Consider the following 19,052-nt stretch of genomic DNA (forward strand, 5'->3'; position numbering starts at 1 on the left):
ATATGTGTGGTTACAGTGTATGGAGACTGCGTTTGGTGAAGTAACCGTGCAAGGGTTACGTGCTGAGACGGCCTGAACGAAGAAGTGGGGTGACCTTGGTTACACTGTAAGATCTAGTGAATCATCAACACAGAGAAACTAAACATCGCTCTGTCAAGACAAACATTACAACAGGAAGGATCTGTGTTTGCTGAATCTATACCCAAAGGGAGGCTTGTTTAGGGACTCTGCCAAGGCAGAGATGCACAAGACAGGACTTGACAAGGCAAAGGAATGTCTTGGCTACGTATAGAAAGTTGCATCACAGATTTAAAAAAAAGTACTGATTCAGCAAGATGACAGCCTCCTTCATATGCATGTTTAAGCGCTAAACGATGTCAGCTCAAGACTCAAATTAGAAATATAATGAAATTCTATTACATCAACATATACAATAATATAAAAAACACGGAAGTCACCAACTCATTAAAAAAGAACATGGAACAAAAATGCTCCGAGCAAATAACCACGAGGGTCTTGGTCAAAAATGTCCTGATATAGTTTTTTCCATAACTCCACAAGATGCCAGTAGCTGCACTTGAAGTATCATCAGTGGTAAGCATCCAACAGCTTTATCTACATGTGCATCCGCTTTAAAAACAAAAAACAATGCCTTTTTATTTTTACAGAATTTTGTGACATGCAAGTTGATAAGAATAGTGATTTAAATACATCAATAAAATAAAATAAAATTATAACTGAGGAATAAATTCACCAATATGATAGAAAATCTCCAACAAATTGTCATAATTCTAACATCAAAAAGAGGGATTAATCATTTTTACAGTTTTTACAGTACTTTTAGTGTATACATTTCACAAAACTTGATCAGAAATTGATAACTGACACACCATCCTAGTGACCTGCTTGTGTTATAATGTTGATGTTCAGAATTCTGGTGTTCATGAATGCACCTTACTCACCGTGAATGTGATTGGTGGATAATGAGGAAGTGTTGTGTGTTGAGAATAGTGTGGAGAATAGTGCCCAAGTTTATTACCATGTTGGAAGTGAGCACTGCTGTTAGTGTGTTAAGGTCGGCAGTAAAGTTAAAAAAAAAAAAAAAAGCATTACACTCTATGTTCCTTTGTTGGGACATTGCATTACTTACAAGACGTCACCTGCACAATATCACCTTCAAGCACTTGTTGAAAGAGACTGAATCTGTATGAATTAATAGCACCAAAAATGAGGCACCAATAGCTACTTAAATTTTCGGTCCGGTCACGCGTATATGTCGGCACTGATGACTTCACGATACCATGTTTCTGTACGCATCCCTATTCAAAATATTGGTTGCCCCGTGCAGTTGTCGGTGAAACTCATGTTACGATGTTTACAATAAAGTCATGGCTATGTGGTCAAAAAGAGCAACATTTGAGAAACTTCATCAAAACAACTGAGAGCAGGGTTTCTTAACAATAGGGGGCAGCAAAAGGCACCTAGAGGGCCGTGAAAAACTTTCAGATTTGCACCTGTGGGCCATCAGCGCCGCGGGAGCACATCTGTTATCAGTTGAAGCCACCAGACATATTAGTTATCTATGACACACGGTTATAAAACACAACTTCCCACCACTTGGTGGCAGTAATGTGTCAGTTGTTTAACAAGCTCTAATAAGCCAGAAGCCAGAGTGTAGGGAATGTTGTGCAGAAGTATGGTGGAACTGCGTGTTTTTTACGCCAACAGAAATTTACGGCAAAATTTTGCTCTGGTTTGCTTCAATTATCTGGTTAGTGTACAATATTGTGCTCATCCCGTCGTGGTGTTAATAAACAACGTGAGACCAACTCTGTTCTTAATGTATTTTTTTATCACAGACGTTCATGTTAGCATCCTATTAGCTTCTTACTACATGAACACAGGAACCGGAAGTCAGCTACATCACCCGTCTATCATGTCATCAGCGGTTGACTCTGTAGTTCTTTGCTAACTAACACAATTAAGTCACTTTTTATATTTTTATACTTTTACAATTACAGTCGTCCCTCGTTTATCGTGGTTAAACGGTTAAACGGTTAAACAGTAGAATCCAATATTAATAAATGGAAAATTTTCATAGTTAGATCATAGAAAACCTGTTTATGACTTTCTAAATACAATTTTAACCATTATTAGAGCCCTGTAGACATGAAATAACACCCCATAGTAACCTTCACACTCCTGTTATTCTTTGTTTACAACACATTGCTCAACTGTACTGCGCAGGCTATGGGAGCACTGTATGGACACGAGAGATGACCGCCGCTTTAAACATAGCATGCTACCAAGCTAATTAGTTAGCATCCAATTTGTTTATTCTAAACTTAAGAAAGAGGTTTTCAAACAGAGTGGGTAAGAAAGGCAAAGTAAGAAGCCAAATACTTACCACTTCCACACAGAATGGGAGGATAACTTTCTTTGACTATGTCATGTTGGACATGCCATGGCTGATTCCATGCAATGTGAAGGTAATGTCATGTCTCATCAACGTATCACTACTGACGCCTACTGACCAGAATATTACATATTACTTGTCTTTCAATATTTTTTGACCAATAATACGCTATCGTCAACCACAAAACAGTGGTCATTTATTTATTAATTTTAGAAAAAACACAATAGAGTGAGGGGGCGGTGTTCGAACCGCAGTGTAGCGAGGGATGACTGTATAGTTTTACATGCATAAAGCAATTCTAAATGCATATAAATGAAAAATGAAAGGGTTAAGTGAACAGTTATGTTACTTTTACTTTCATCAAAGACCCGAGTTCTAAAGACATGATGGGGCAGCAAGATCAGGATCAAGAGTTATTTTTTAAATTAATCATGCTTCTCACCTTCTTTAGCAAATGCTGGCGCTTGTATCTTTCTTTGACTCTATTTTGGGTTATTTTGCAACCCTAAGCAAAAGAAAAGCAGAGGTAAGAAACACCATTGCATTCAAGAAATAACTCATAGCAAAACATAAAGGTGGTGTCTGTGTTGATCTCGCTGCCACATTGTGTCTTTGGCAACAATCACGTCTTCAGTGAAGGTAAAAGTAACCTTGAATGTTAATTTATCCCTTTCATTCATCATTTATATGTATTTAGAAGCATTCTGAATTGTTTTCTGCAAAAATTGTATTTGTAAAATGATAAAAACATGTTTTTTGTTAAGATTTTTGGCTTTCTGGAGTAGTTGGTTTTACATTATTTCTCATGGGAAAAATTTATTTGGTTAGAGTATGTTTCAGTTAGAGACGGACCTCTTGGAATGCCCTAATGACGCTGACCAAGGTTCCACTGTATTTCAAAAACTTTAATGCCCAATTTGTTGATCGAAACAGGATTTTCATAGCTGTTTTTAAACTGCTTCACGTGCTGCATCACAATCAAATGCTCCCATTTTACTGAAGGACTCATGCTGCATGATGGCTGACACTTCTTCTTCACTCTCCCCAATACCAAGCGAGCCTCGCCAGCCAGGGTCAGTTGGCTGCCCTGCCCTGATTCATTCATCAGCTTGCGCATTAATTAACTGACCTTTCTTTTTACTTGTCTTTATTACATACATGAATGTACTGCCATCCCCCGTCAACTGTCTTTCTGGGACCCTTTCATAAAGAACATCTGAAAGACTATTGGAGTTGGACGAATTAAAGCACAAGAAGACAATGAGGAGCCTAATAAGAATTTTTTTTAAAATTACGTGATCACCTCGCCCTAAACATCGCACTTTGTACATACAAGGTTGAAAAGTTGGTCTGACTTTACAATAAGGTGCACAAAAATACAGTAGTTACTAAGGAACTAATGAAGAACTAATGAGGAACTAATGAGTAGAGTAGTTACTGAGGAACTAATGAAGAACTAATGAGTAGAGTAGTTACTGAGGAACTAATGAAGAACTAATGAGTAGAGTAGTTACTGAGGAACTAAAGCTCATAAATTTTGAGTAGTTACTGAGGAATTAATGAAGAACTAATGAGGAAGTAATGAGTAGTGGTTAAGGTTAGGGTTCGGTAGGGTCGTTCCTCATTAACTACTGTAATTTTGTGTACCTTACTGTAAAATGTTACCGAAAAGTTTAACAACCCCTGACTTAGGACACCTCTGCTTCTTAGGTACTATACACTGTATGCGTGAGTTGACCATCTAAAAATCTCACAGATAACTCCTTCCTAATGTCCCATTCAAACAGTTCCTGGCTTTCTCCATCCCTGCATTTTAAAACTTGTGTAAATTTCTGTCAGCAGAAGGGTCTCATGTTTCTGTTTGTCTCAGCACAAAAATGATCTCTTCTTTGGTGCTCATCTGGTCTTCAGTGGACCATCAGGGTGGCTTGGCAAAGAGTCGGTGCTCAAACTAAACGTTCCCCTCTGAGGCTCCAGCAACAATGTGCCAAATCTAATCAGGTACCAACCGCTTCCCCATGTTAGCGAATACTGTTTCTTGACATCAGGCTGTCGCACTGTGGCTATGCAACACATTACATGCATTACTTGGCCTTACTGACCCATAAGACAAAAGAAGAAAGGCCAGTGAGTGAAAAGCAGATTAGCGTGAGCAGGTCATTTGTGCCACGTTGAGCATTAAAACTTCCTTATATACTATAAACCCAAACATAGGAACATTAGAAGGCCAGGTAGCTGCAAGATGATTTGTGCCACACATTTTGTGGATTTCATACAAAACTACATCAGTAATATCTTTTTTTTTTTGATCTGATACTAAATTAGAGACCCTCGCTGTTAGAAGACTCGGTGGTTAGATAAACAGAGGTATTAATTGAAGCATTTACAATGTGCTTGTATAAAGGCAAGACACAAGGATGGGGTGTTTGAAGGGAACTCTGAACAATTGAGGCACCCCTTGGCGGTCCAGCCAACAGTTTTGGTTTGTTTTTTAACAGTTCCAACTAATGTGCTTGCTATTCAGAATCTACAAATGCAGGTAGACCATGTACCATGTCAACCACTTCCCTTCTACCTTGACTTCTGGTGTAGTAGTGGTTTTAGTATTAGTAGTTTTCACCTGTCAAAAAAGAGTAGCTGGTGCTCCCCAGGATGGGAGTATCCAGCTCCTGGTGGAGGGATTCAAGTATGTCAGGGTCTTGTTCACAAGTCATCAGCGTTCCATCCCTTGTCTATGGTGTCAAGCTTTGGATCGTGAGTGTGAGACAAGATCATGGGTACAAGCTTCCCCTGAAATGTGCTTCTGCCACAGGTTGACTGGGCTTAGACTATAAAGCCACCACATTGAGAGGTGCCTGCTGCACTACTGCAAGCCTGTCATTATTTACAATGACTACGGCCATCAATATTAAATCTTTTAAGGGATCCAGACGGCGAAGATGCTTCTTTCCATCCAAGCAAAATGATCATCTTGCTTTGTGATCATTCTAGAGAAGAACAACCCAATACCTCAATACACCAGCTGAAAAATGAGGCTGAAAAAAGCACCAGAATAGTGGACAAACTGTTGATGAAATAGAGCTGTAGCTTGTACTTCCTTTGCTCTGATGCTCTGCAATAGAAAGCATTCTCTCTTTAGGATCCGCTAAACTGTGGCTGGCACACTTGGACTCACACAGACAGAGTCAAAGTCCTGAGAGTGGTCTCTTCCCTGAGCCCCTAAAAGAGAACGACCAAGTGAGGAAGAGAGAGCAAGAGAGAGAGAGAGAGAGAGAGAGGTCTGCCTCACACTCTTGTCACCCCTGTTTTTCCTAAATAAGCAGTGATCTGTTGAACCGGTGCCAATGGAGGCTGGCCCAAGCCATCGCAGCACAACTTTTACAAGCCGAGTGTTCGCCAGCAGGAAGGCAAAACACACAGAGACAGACTTGTGAGGGGGGATTTTTCGCCTCTACTTTAATTTCTTTTTTTAAAATAAAGTATTTCCAAAGCTACAAATACTAGAGGGGGACATGTATGCTGCTCTGGAAAGCACCGGGAGGATTTTCTGTTTCAAGAATGAAAAGTCGTGACGTCACAGAAGAAGCTGTCTTGGATATTGCCTGAGAAAAGAGGAGTGACACATGGTGGACACACTTACAATAAAAAAGACTCCTAAAAGGGATTACTTCTGTGATTTTTTTATTACTTCAGGATGTACCACATCAAGTCTTCTTATACTCTCTGATTCTCCTTTTCGGTTGCTTTTATTTTCCCTCTCGCAGCTACTTACTAGTACTCCGAGAATCACTATAATCATCATCCCAGACTACTTTTTTGGCTGTAAATAGTGATTTTTTTTGCTTCCTTCTGTAAGCCAAATTCAACCATACATGCTCACTGGGTCACCATTGTCCTCTGCTGACTCTGCAACAAGAATCACACAGGCAGGTGCAGAACAACTAAAGACGGCTCGAGCAAATGCCGAAAATGGGATCTGCAAGGCATGTACTACCTGGGAAGGATGCCAAGTGCTGACAAAAGGCTTTGCTTCCTGACACTGAGAGGAGCGTTTAAGTCATTTGCAGTCAGGAATATTTGGCGACGGGTGACGATAAAGCTGTCAAACCTTGTTGGCGTCCGTTCAAGACTGCCTGTAAGTACTCTCTTTGGGTTCTTTAAGCTCATTTCTCCGTCCTGCTGCCCTTCTATCCCATAAACCTGCACACAAATGTCTTTATGATGATACTTAAGCTTCAGACCCCTTTGACTTCCTCACTTAGCCCAAACTGACTCACTGGGGAACAGCATCTATTAAGAGGAGGCAATAATGTTTGTGACTTTTCCCCCTCTCGCTTCGTTTGGGCTCTGCCTCTTTGGCAGGGGAGCAGAAGTGGGCAGGAAGAGAGAAGGGCATGGCCCAGAAAGCACTCTCTCTCAAGCCCCAGCCCCTGTTCCAGTGAGGTTGCTTGCTCTTACGCCGTTCTGCCTTTTCCTTCGTCTTGCAGGCAAAACGAGAACGAAAGCAATCTTGCGTCCTTGCTTACCCGCCTTTTTTTGTTTTTGGAGGCAGTGGCCTAATTTTTTTGTACTAGTGTGGCCTGTGCAAAGACAAAACTCACCTCCAGGTATTTCATATTTTTTATTCTGCTTCTGTTTGGAGATCGATATTGCTCTTCAAGTCCCTTTTCATCGCATCTTTTACCGCCTTCCTTATGCTGGCTTTGCTTGCCTCAATGGTAATGGCTACCATTCCTTTCATGACACACTGGGACTTTGTCCTGCGTAATGTTTTTCGAGGCTGAAATGCATTGAGGAAATAGTTTAGTTATTTGTAGACCGTTTCGGTTTATAATAAGCAGCATTCTGGAGCTTAAATAACAATATTTACATACAAAGCCTACGGGTTAAAACCACAAATCATTGCATTACTGATTTTATTTGATATTTTGGTTTCTTTGTAGCAGAAATATAGCATAGGTGCAAACAACGCTTATGTTTGGGGCACTTTTTGGCATGTGTTGCACTACAAATGTATCAAAAATGGGCTTGCTGTTTGTTGCTGAGGCATTACCAAATGTGGCTGTATTGTTCTACTTCCAAAACCAGTGTGAACCAGATCCAGAAAGAACCAGAAACCCTTGTGTGATAGATGAAGGGCCTTGTAATGTACTATTGAAATGTCTCGCTTTCAGGTCTTTTAGTACAGTGACCATTTAGATTGTACCAAATGCAGAACCTCCAACGCGAAGCACAAACCATTCTGTTATGCTGGATAACTTCCAAATTGTTCTAATTTCGAAACAGGTGGATTAATTTTTTTCAGGTTCAAACTTCTGTCCTCATAAATCATTTATTAACTGTACAGGAGATGTTTGAAGTAACGTTATAACATTCTGAACTGTCACAAGCGTAAAAACAATGTAAAATCAAACTAAAATAAAGTAAAACTACTCACCATTTGAAGATGTCACATAATGGAGAAAATTAATCGTCACCTAGTGACGTACTATAAGTACTGATGGAATCAGTTAAATTCCGAACTATTGAGCGCACCTGAATACAAGCTGCACCCACCAAATTTAAATTTAAAAAATGTTTTACATATTTCGGCCGCACGTTTCTATAAGCCGCTATTGTCCACGTTGTAGCAATGGATATTTATACAGAAAGACACACTATAAACCTTGCAGTCCTACTACACTTTGTGATCCCAGCCTTACTCGTTACCTCCGATGAGTGAGACGTGAGATGCTTTTTTTCATCAGAGCTCAACAGCTGCCCGGTCCAAGCACTCCAAGCAAAAGCTGTAGTAATTTTACACTTGTTCAAACTTACTTAAGATTTTTCTGCACTCTAAGCATCATGGTAACTCTAGTTCTTTTAGCCAGAAATGAGTCGCATCGTTGTTTAATTCCGTTTATAGTCCGGAATTTACGGTTGTGTGGCGTGTTGTGTAAAATTATGTGTACATTGGCATCTGCTTGTGTATGTCATTGATGTTTAATGAATTGCATTGCTCTGGCTGAGCAAGCCAAAGAAACCCAAAGTAAAAGCAAAGCACACTTGCGGAGTTAAGCTTTTAGAGGCTCACTGATTACATGCATGAACCACCAAGTTTGACTTTTGAGGTGTATTTGTCTCAAATTTTACTCTTGGTACCAGGTTCTCTGCAGGTTTTAACATATAAAATGTAAGTAAGCCTTTTAACAAGTCAAAGACCATAATGAATACAATTTAAGACCCATTTCATATATATACTGGAAAGAGTACAAAAGACTTGAAAGAAAATCAGGGACGTGGTGCACAGGTACTGTCGTTGGTTTTTGTGTGTTCAGTTATAACAATCAGTTTTTTAGTAAAAGCAGTATTTATACATTGTTAAGACCTTTCAAAATTGTACTTAAACCATTTTATGCAATTTTTTACTACATTTTAGACATTTTAAGGCCTTGAATTGAAATTATTACATTTTGGACTTTTTAAGATCCAAATACCATGTACTGTATGCCTAAATTAACTTCGAAGTTACTCATACTGTGCACAGAACACATAAAGAACATATAAAATAAACTAATAAAAGTATTTATTACAGTACAATAATTGAATGAATCAGTAGTAAAAAGAGAATAACTCTTACTTTTATCTCTGTGGTTGTCCTACCTTCTTAAAATATTGTCCCAGGCACAGGAATTCTGTGGGTCCCCCCTCACAGACTCCCTGCAATGATACCAAGTGACATGTCATTGAACAGTGTTGCTCACCTTCTTCACGGGGTTGCTGCTGACTCATTTGTCATTAAATCTGGTAATGAGGGAGGGACAACTGATTTAATAGTACATGGTAAACATGACCTGTGCTGATTAAATGTTGGTTAAAAAGGAGTGAGAGGTAGGCTAATACAACACAACTCTGCTAGCTTATTTCGTTGTGGACATTATTAACAGGTTAATTTCCAGGACACACAGACTGGCTAGGCTACAAAAAAAATGGGTCACATATTGACACTCTTTTCGTTTGCCTCTCTTGTCTCACCTTTCTTTCATTTTTTCACTCCCAGACTTCACTCCCAGGTACTCTGCTCTGCCGCAATTGCCAACTGACCCGCAATGAGCTGCAGCTCCGAAGCACAGTGAAGGTAGTAGCAGACCATTTCATGTAGCTATGGGCGGTGGTCAATCAATATGGAACTAAATAATAGCTAAATTAGTTTAACTATTTACTGGGGCCCTCGTCAGTCTCAGATCTCCTTGTAACAGCACACAGAATCCATAACCCCTCTCGCATAACCATTCAATCATCTTTATCCTTAGTGATGGTCATGACAGTCGAGCGGTTGGGACCAAGAGAGTGTCCAATATTAGTAGGCGTGTCTCCGCTTTCTGAGCTTTTTATGATGTTCATTTTCACTTCCATGCTGACAGCTTTTCTTTTGATTGACGCACTGCCACTTGGGAAAAAGAATGAAGTGTAAAATGTTAACTAATAAGCAATGTTATTCACCCTCCGTGTGGCTGAGCAGGCACACACTGTATTCATCCGCCCAACGCGGCGCATACAGCATTCTTGTGCTGTGCGCCATGTGTATTCCATGCGTATTTATTCCGGAACACACTGTAACTAGTTCTCGAGCGAGTCTCGTGTTTACGAACCAAAATTACATTTTTAATGAAGGCACAGGAGTGCGTTCGCAACCAAGAAACGTCATAACACAGAACAGTGTAAACCGAGGACCACCTGTATTTGTCTTTGGTAAAGATACAAAAATAGCCACACCAAGAAGGAATGGTCAGAAAGAGGAAATACTAGTTTATTACTCCCATGGTTCTCCTGGCATGAACTTCATTACACATCTTTCTATTTGCTTCCATTGGTCACTATGTGAGACTATCAGGATCAAAGTCTTCTTTTGGTCTTTTATCAGAAGACACAGCACACACACGCACACACACACTCGTCTCTTCCTGTTTGTTAGCGCATCTGATTTATGGCCTATAAACAGCGTTTGATCGGCCTCTTCAGACTCGAGCTGCTTCATAGTGACGACCACTTTAAACAGTTGGAGCAATGAGCAAGCAATTACCAAATGTATAAAAAAAGAGGTCTGTGTTAGCCATGTGAAATCTATCTTGAGATTAACATCTGTATGGTCCAGATGTTCCACTAATGTCTGCACATTTGTCTTAACCTCTGCAGGGATTGGAGACTTGCAGGTTTCCTGTAACAGGAGGTCCCAATGACTAACAGAGTGTGCATCTTAATCAAATGCTAAAAAATGCTAAAAAAATGTGTTTATTTGTGCATCGTCCATCATAGTGATGTAGAACTACAGGCCCATTTTTCAATGACTGACCACTTTAAAAGCGCATGTTTTATGATGCGTTTTGTGAAACCTTTCCCTCCTTGAAAGAGTTTTCCCTATTATGCAAAAGTGACTTTTTATGACATTCTAGCAATAACATACGTCCCTAGAGAGTGTTTATGGGCACTAAACGGGAGAAAATTCTGTCATCACCCTTCCTTGTTTGCTGCACTTTAGAGATAAAAGATGCGAGAATTTGTGGCTTCTCATGACATCATGAGGAAAAAAAACTCCTATCTCATAGACATGATACCACCTATGAACGTGGTTTGATCGGGAAAAAAACACAACAACAAAAATACAGGCTTCACTACACATCTTAAAATAAAACCTGGAGCACCGTCAACTGTCAGTCAGTCAGCTACAAAAGTGGGAGCTTCTGCAGCCAATAGGTTAACCTAGCTTGATGCTTCTGTTAAAATGTGACGGTAATATTAGCGCTATAAAACATTCAAAAGTGAAGAAGACCTTTGTAATTAAATCCTTTGGTCTGTGCTTAAGAATGTGAAGGTTTATTTGTGGACGTTGACGACGTAGATTGAGCAGACGGTGGTGGCCGCCGTCATCCAATGAACAGGTTTCTAACTCTTTGCATAAATTAGCATGTGAACCACAGTGGCTGAAAAGCGTCTGGGCCCGTTCATTATCATTCTGATTTCCACTTTGGCCTAATTAACGCTGACAGTGATTGAAATGTTTTGGCCGCGTTGCCGGGGCAAACTTGTTTGGGGGTGCAGAAATAAACGGCAAAGGAGCAGCCTTGAGTGAGATGTTGAATTAATTAGAACATCAAATCTAAAGCTGTAAACGGACTAACTTTTTAAACAACAAACATCACTAGGCCTGCTAAAAGAGCTTATTATATCCATCTGGAGTCAATCCAAACTATTCTCAAAGATTGGGTAATTTATTCACGGCCCTGCAAATACGTGGATTTTCGGGCAAAAAAGTTGTATTTTTCTCCGAAAATAGGCCGCTTTTTGACAGAAATAGCATCTCATTCATCCTCAGTCGGTAATAATTTATAAATACATGACAATACAGGTCAAATGTACAGCACACATGTACCACAGTGCCACTGTTAGAAATCAATTTTTACATGTTTATGTCTTTATGCTTCTCTGATAATGTTTTTTCATCAAGTGTTGAGATTTTGTGCGGTGGATTTAGGAGACCAAGTGGGGGGTAAGTACCTGTTAATGGACTACACTGCTGATGGGGATGTCATACAACTTCATGTAAAAAAAATCCAAACTATTCCTTTAAACCTGGATCGTGAGTGAACAATGGCCATTGAAGAAAGTAGCGGAGGGTTCTGGAGCTAAATCTAATCTACGTAATAATTACATGTACAACTCTTATTGCAAATGTTGATCCAAAACTGGAGGATAACATCAACGTCAAGCTAGCAGTAGGGTTTGGAGGAAGACCCAGCCGTGTGTCAAAAATAGACATTTTTATTGCCATATCAAATACTCATGGATATTTGCTATTCGCTGGTGGTCCCGAAAAAGCGGGAATGTACTGTTCTCAAAACCAGCAGGGGGCAGCAAAGAACCTGAAATGTACATCTGCAGCGTAACATCTAAAAATCTGGAATTTCACCAACATTTTCCTGGAAAACTACATCAGTAATGACACACAACACATCACATTTGAACTTCAAAAGACTATCTTTCCTGTGTTTTTCTTTTTCATTGACTTTTTTTTACACTACAAAAGACTGCGTTGTTAAGAGAAAAAGAACAGAAGAGAAGAACAAGAACAGACATAGGAAGCTATAGACTTCGCAAATCTCCACTGTCACCATTGTCACTTGTATCAAAGTTTTATTTTTTACTTTTACCGTTAACGGTGCGGCGGTAGTGGCTGTTTTATTATTTGTTGTTATTTTACTTATCTCCGCTTGTATGACTGCTAATACAGGGTACAGAGGTTGTAGTTTTCAGTATCGAAAGCAAAATTACCACCTTTTTGTGTCACTATTTCAGTAATTGATATGTACGTGAAGATGAGTAAATCAGTATCATTCCTTTATAGGTTAATACAGAGCATGCATAACACATACTGTATCATTTTTCCAGCATTTTCTACAATATGACAACTTTAAGACCCTACTGGAAACATTTGATTATGTTTATTTTGTGATATAAAAAGATACACATGCATTAAGTATTTGTAAGAAGAGTAAATGTTAATATTATTGTTACCATACAACAACAGCCAACTGGATCTGGCGTTCCCTCATCTTGCTAAATCGCTCAGCTCCTGATTCCAGTTGACATGTATCCCTACAGCAAGCCACCCAGTTCCTCTCATCTTTCATTGGTAAACACTCAAGTCATGACAGACATGGTTGAATCGAGTGCCAAACAAACTATTTAGGAGACAAACGCTCAATCCGGTCTAATACAAGTTGGCGTTGTTTCACGCTGTCGAACGACCGGAGGAAAAAGGTCATAAGGGGGGAAAAAACTGAGCTTGCTTCTCCTACTCAGCTCCTTCCACTGTTTGGTGCCAAGAAATGGCCATTGTTTGCATGCCAAGCGGAATCTCATTGAGCCAAAATAAAGGGAGGGAGGAGAGCTCATGGCAGAAAGAAGGAGCTATGATAGCACACAATGAGACGCGGCGGCTGCCAGATAGCTCCTCGTAGCGTCTTGTGCAAGTAGAAGCTGACGAGTGTGGTTGACAATAGTGAAGTCATCTTCTGGTCCATCAGTCGGGACGTTGTATGTTCTGATAGTGAGGAGGCCATTACCTGGATTGTGCAAAAAGCATTCCTGCATGTAATTTTTAGGCGTCATAATTGAGAGAAGGGTTTCCTTACAGTCAGTGGTTTTAGCTGTAGAAATCAGCGCCAAGTCTACATGTACCATTGTTTGTCTAATGTTCCCAATGTTCTGTTGCTTTTTGCTGTCCAAAAGTCCTCATTGATTGGATAGGCTTCAGTTTTCGGTTCCCAGACTGGATGATCGTCATGTGCAGTTTGCATGTGCAGATTTTAAAGTCCATGAAAGGTCCAATATTATAGTATTTTTCAACAATTTTAAACAAGTCTCAGAAGTCCCACAATTGGAAGTGTGTTGGCCAGAATCCAGCCTTGATGCTGCAATGTAAAAGTACTTTAGAAAGCCCTGCTGGGAACACGCCGTTTTGTGTGTCTCTAGCTTTAACGCTAATGAATTGTTTGTCCATGCCGGTCTCTGACAGTGTTTGTCTCCAAGAAGTGGTAATGTTTTACTTTTTAGCAACACTAGCATAGCTATGTGAGCTCCAGTGCTAACATTACAGGCTTGTTTTAACAGCAACATCATGCTACGTTAGCCTATGAAAAAAACAGCAAAGCTACAGGTCCCATGTCTATAGCTGGCTGACAGATATCTGTCTTTATTATTTAAGACGTGCAGCAAAGCCTGCATTATTAGAAAGCTGTCATCCGTGAAGTGGTGGGCATATACAGGGTCAGGCAAAATGATCTGACACATTTGTAGGTTAAATAAAAGGCAAATAAAGTAAAGAAACAAGAAAGTGTTTTTATTTTCGAAAAGTACATATAATGCCATTCTGTTTCATTATGTTTTTAAACCAGTCAAATGGGATCCATTATTGTCCACACACTCAACGCAGATCCAGTAGCTGTGAAGTTGGTAACCCATAACAAGATGGTGTTTGGAGCTGGTACGGGATCACGTCTACCAAGATTGAAGTGCAAACGGAACGCTCGTTGTGTTGCAGGTACAGATTTGTTTGTTTTGATAAACGTTTCCACAATGAAAGCGCGATGCTCACCAGTCCAATTCATGGCAGCAACTGAAAAAGAAACGAAAAACAATGGCATTATAAAGAAACAAAGCAAAATGGCATTATATGAAAAAAATGGCATTATATGTACTTTTCGAAAATAAAAACACTTTCTTGTTTCTTTACTTTATTTGCCTTTTATTTAACCTACAAATGTGTCAGATCATTTTGCCTGACCCTGTACATGGGGCTATTTCATCTAGCTATTATGTGCATGAGGAAGGTTTTTCCTTCATGATGTTATGAAAAGCCGCAACTTCAAAAGTGGGCGTTTGAGGCTCCTTTTCTCTCAAAAAAGTGTTGCAAACAAGTGAGGGAGGTGATTTTTCTCTCGTTTGGTGCTCATAAACAGGTTCTCGGGACACATATGATTACTGTTAGAACATCAGTAAAGTCATTTTTGCATTAAACTTAAAAACTGAACCCTCTTTTACTTACTGTCAAACTGTCTTTGGTACACTTTAATCATAAGAATGTCTCACTGTCTAACTTTTATTTTTCCCCCATGTCTTGTCCCGCAGATCAACAGATGATCTTCTCCATTCAATCTCTCCTGTCCTTTAGGCTGAGGTAGTAGATTGAATAGTTGTGGGGTTTGTGTCCTATCTGAGATAACTATACAGTCTACTGTCTTGGCCGACGAGACAGCTCCATCTTCTGCCAGCAACAAGTGGACACAAATAAATAATATCTTTTACCCACTATGCACCAGACTGGGGTGACTGGTGAGGGCTGGGAGTTGGGCCCAGCAAGGTGAGGTAGTAGGTTGTATAGTTTGTGGGTACGGAGTGAGCCCCCTAGAGGTGATAACTATACAGTCTATTACCTTCCTTGAGGCGCACAAAAACAGTGAGGCTCATTGCATGCTGCCATCGCGTGGCCAAGGCGGCACATTACATTACCTTGCAAAATGAAAAGTGCTTTATTTGTGTGCACTAAAATGTATCATTTTGCATGACACTTGAAGAGGTCATTCTGTCCTCAGAAACACTAACCAGCCCTCTCCTGAACTAAACATGTTGAAGCGGCAACATTGGCAGAAACATTGGCTAAGTCGGCGAAAAAACTTTGATACTCTTACTAGCCACGGAATGTGAGCAGCAATAGCCAGTTTAAGATAGCTGGGTTAGCTTGGTTTAGCGGAGCGTGCTAATGCGGCTGTGTGTGTGTGCCACTCAGGCTGTACGAGTTGTGCTTTATTGCTTGTTAATGTAACCCAGCGTTTTAGGTTGGCCACTGTCTTTGTTCAAGTTGTGCGTTCAGAAAAATTTGTTATGATGGCAGGCCTAGTTACACATAAATGTAATAATTATAAATAATTATGAAAACAAAGGCACATAACGTACAGAAAAAAATAAGGAAATTAATTCATTACGAGGCTTATTACTGAGCCAAATGGACATATGTGCACATATAGCATGAGATTATGCACCAAGCAAAAATGCACAGCAGCACAGAACTAACATTATTAAACTTCACCTCCGTGCATTTACGCATGGGATAAACATTTGTGAACAAGGACGAGGTGAAAGGAAGAATAGAAAAAAGAAAGTCATACACATACAGTAAATCGCAATCTGCGTCACACATGGCGTGTTCAAGGACCATCGAACAAAGTGGCCGCAACGCCCGAAGAAGACACATTATTCGTGAAAACATAAATGTACTTACTTGTGCAAAATTGGGGGCTTTCTAACATAGTCAGTGCATCCAATCAACAAATAAATGACTCATACAGCTCAGAAAACAAACTAATGATGCTGAAAAAATGAGTTGGAAAGAAAAAATGAGTTGGAAATCTCATATCAAAAATATACAACAAACGATGGCGAGAAATACTTCAACATTGAATAAAGCAAAATTTGTTCTTGATCAAAAATCACTCCACACTCTTTAGTGTTCTCTGGTATTACCATATCTAACTTACTGTGTGGAGATATGGGGTAATAATTATAAAAGCAATCGTCACTCACTCAAAGTACCGCAAAAAAGATTGGTGAGGATCATTCATAATGCCGCGTATAGAGAACATTCAAACCCTTTATTTTAAAAATCAGAGATATTAAAATTTGCTGATTTAGTGAATTTTCAAGCTGCTAAATTAATGCATAAAGTTAACAATAAATTGGTACCCAAAAACGTCATACAGTATTTCTCTATAGGAGAGCAGAAATATGATCTTAGAGGAAAATTCAACTTAAAACACTTATATGTGAAAACAACGCTGGAAACCCACAGCATTTCAGTATGCGGGATTAAATTATGGAACGGATTGAGAAAGGAACTCAAACAATGCACCAAGATGAGCAAATTCAAAAAACAATACAAGCAGTTGATGTTAGCTAAAAATAAGATAGAAGAGTCTTGAACTTGCTTTATCATGCTTGTCTTCATCTTATTTATTTATTCTTATATTGATTATTATATTTATTGTTCTGTCATGCTTCTTTTTATTTTTTATTAGTTATTCATTATTACACTGGTTATTATATGGAATAATATGACATGTAATACAGGAAGTGAATAACATGTACTGTACAAGATGTGTAACAGATGGGGGGGTAGGATTAAATAAGCTTTGCTTCTTGCTACTCCTTTTGGACATGTGCAACTTGGAAATGATTCATGAGATGTATTCCATTGTATCCTGCATGCATGTTCAAATAAAATAATGAAACCAAACCAAGCCTAATAAGTCACAGCACCACATAAGAAGAACAGCTCTCATTTAGCACACAATATAAATGATCTTGAAAAATCTAAACACTTTTAATGCACGTCATCATCAAACTTAATTATTTGTTCATGTAATGCACACAGAATAATGGACAACTTGTGAAAAAGTGTTTGCCCCCTTCCTGTTTTTTGTTTTTTTTTGCGTGTCTGTCACACTTAAATGTTTCAGAGCATGAAACAAATTTAAATATTAGTCAATGACAACACAACTGAACACAAAATGCAGTTTTTAAATGAAACTTTTTCTTATTAAGAGATAAAAAATCCAAACCTACATGGCCCTGTGTGCAGCAACAACTGCAATCAAGTGTTTCCGACAACTTGCAGTGAATCTTTTTCAGTGCTGTGGAGGCCCACTCATCTTTGCAGAATTGTTGTAAATCAGCCACGTTGGAGGGTTTTTGAGCATGAAGCGCCTTTCTAAGGTCATGCCACAGCATCTCAATAGGATTCAGGTCAGGACTTTGACTAGGCCACTCCAAAGTCTTCATTTTGTTTTTCTTCAGCCATTCAGAGGTGGACTTGCTGGTGTGTTTGGGATCATTGTCCTGCTGCAGAACCCAAGTTCTTTTCAGCTTGAGGTCACGAGCAGATGGCTGGACATTCTCCTTCAGGATTTTTTGGTAGACAGCAGAATTCATGGTTCCATTCATCACAGTAAGTCTTCCAGGTCCTGAAGCAACAAAACAGCCCTATACCGTCTCTACCATATTTTACTGTTTGTATGATGATTTTTTTCTGAAATGCGGCATTACTTTTACGCCAGACACACACCTTCCAAAAAGTTCAACTTTGTCTCATCAGACCACAGCGTATTTTCCCAACAAGCCTTAATGCACAAGTTCTTTTTGTTCAACAATGGTTTTAGTGTTGGAACTCTGCCATGCGGGCCGTTTTTGCCCAGTGTCTTTCTTATGGTGGAGTCATGAACACTGACCTTAGCTGAGGCAAGTGAAGGCTACAGTTCTTTGGCTGTTTTCGTTGTGGGGTCTTTAGTGACCCCTTGGATGAGTCGTTGCTGCGGAATAATTTTGGTTGGCCGGCCACTCCTGGGAAGGTTCACCACTGTTCCATGTTTTCGCCATTTGTGGACAATGGCTCTCACTGTGGTTTGCTGGAGTCCCAATGCTTTAGAAATGGCTTTATAACCTTTTCCAGACTGATAGATCTCAATTAATCTCAGTTATGTTATGTTTTCACAGGGGGACAATCACTTTTTCACACAGGGTTATGCAGGTTTGGATTTTTTTTCTCATATAATAATTAAAAAATATATTTTTAAAACTGGGGTCGCACAGTGGCCTAGTGATTAGTATGTTGTTGGGAAAATCTGGGCATCCTTGTGTGGAGTGTGCATGTTCTCCCCATGCGTGGATCTTTTCCTAATACTCCGGTTTCCTCAAACATTCCAAAAACATGCATGTTAGGTTAGCTGGAGACTCTAAATTGTCCATAGGTATGAATATGAATGTGAGTGTGCCCCTGTGCCCTGCTGGCGACCAGTCCAGGATTCAGGGTGCCTCTCACCCAAATTTAGCTGGGATAGGCTCCATCATACCCCGCGACCATAGCGAGGACCAGCAGCATAGAAAATGGATGGATGGATGGATTTAAAAACTCTTCCGGGTTACATATCTAAAAGATTGTGGTGTTTTTGTGTGGATATAAAATACTGCAGCTATTGTCCGGACGTTGACAGAATGACGAGAAGTTGGTCGATCAACGATCACAATCACAAGTCATATATCCACAGCC

General features: G+C 39.6%; 1 long non-coding RNA gene across 1 annotated transcript; it reads left to right on the plus strand.

Annotated features, from left to right (window-relative positions):
- Positions 1 to 6,717: 6,717 nt before the first annotated feature.
- On the plus strand, positions 6,718 to 17,262 carry LOC129186928 (uncharacterized). Its single transcript, XR_008572323.1, has 3 exons — positions 6,718 to 7,023; positions 9,456 to 9,533; positions 15,083 to 17,262. It is a non-coding gene; the product is annotated as an uncharacterized LOC129186928 (long non-coding RNA).
- Positions 17,263 to 19,052: the final 1,790 nt, after the last annotated feature.

This window comes from Dunckerocampus dactyliophorus, chromosome 8 (genome assembly GCF_027744805.1).
Source record: "Dunckerocampus dactyliophorus isolate RoL2022-P2 chromosome 8, RoL_Ddac_1.1, whole genome shotgun sequence".
NCBI classification, from domain to species: domain Eukaryota; kingdom Metazoa; phylum Chordata; class Actinopteri; order Syngnathiformes; family Syngnathidae; genus Dunckerocampus; species Dunckerocampus dactyliophorus.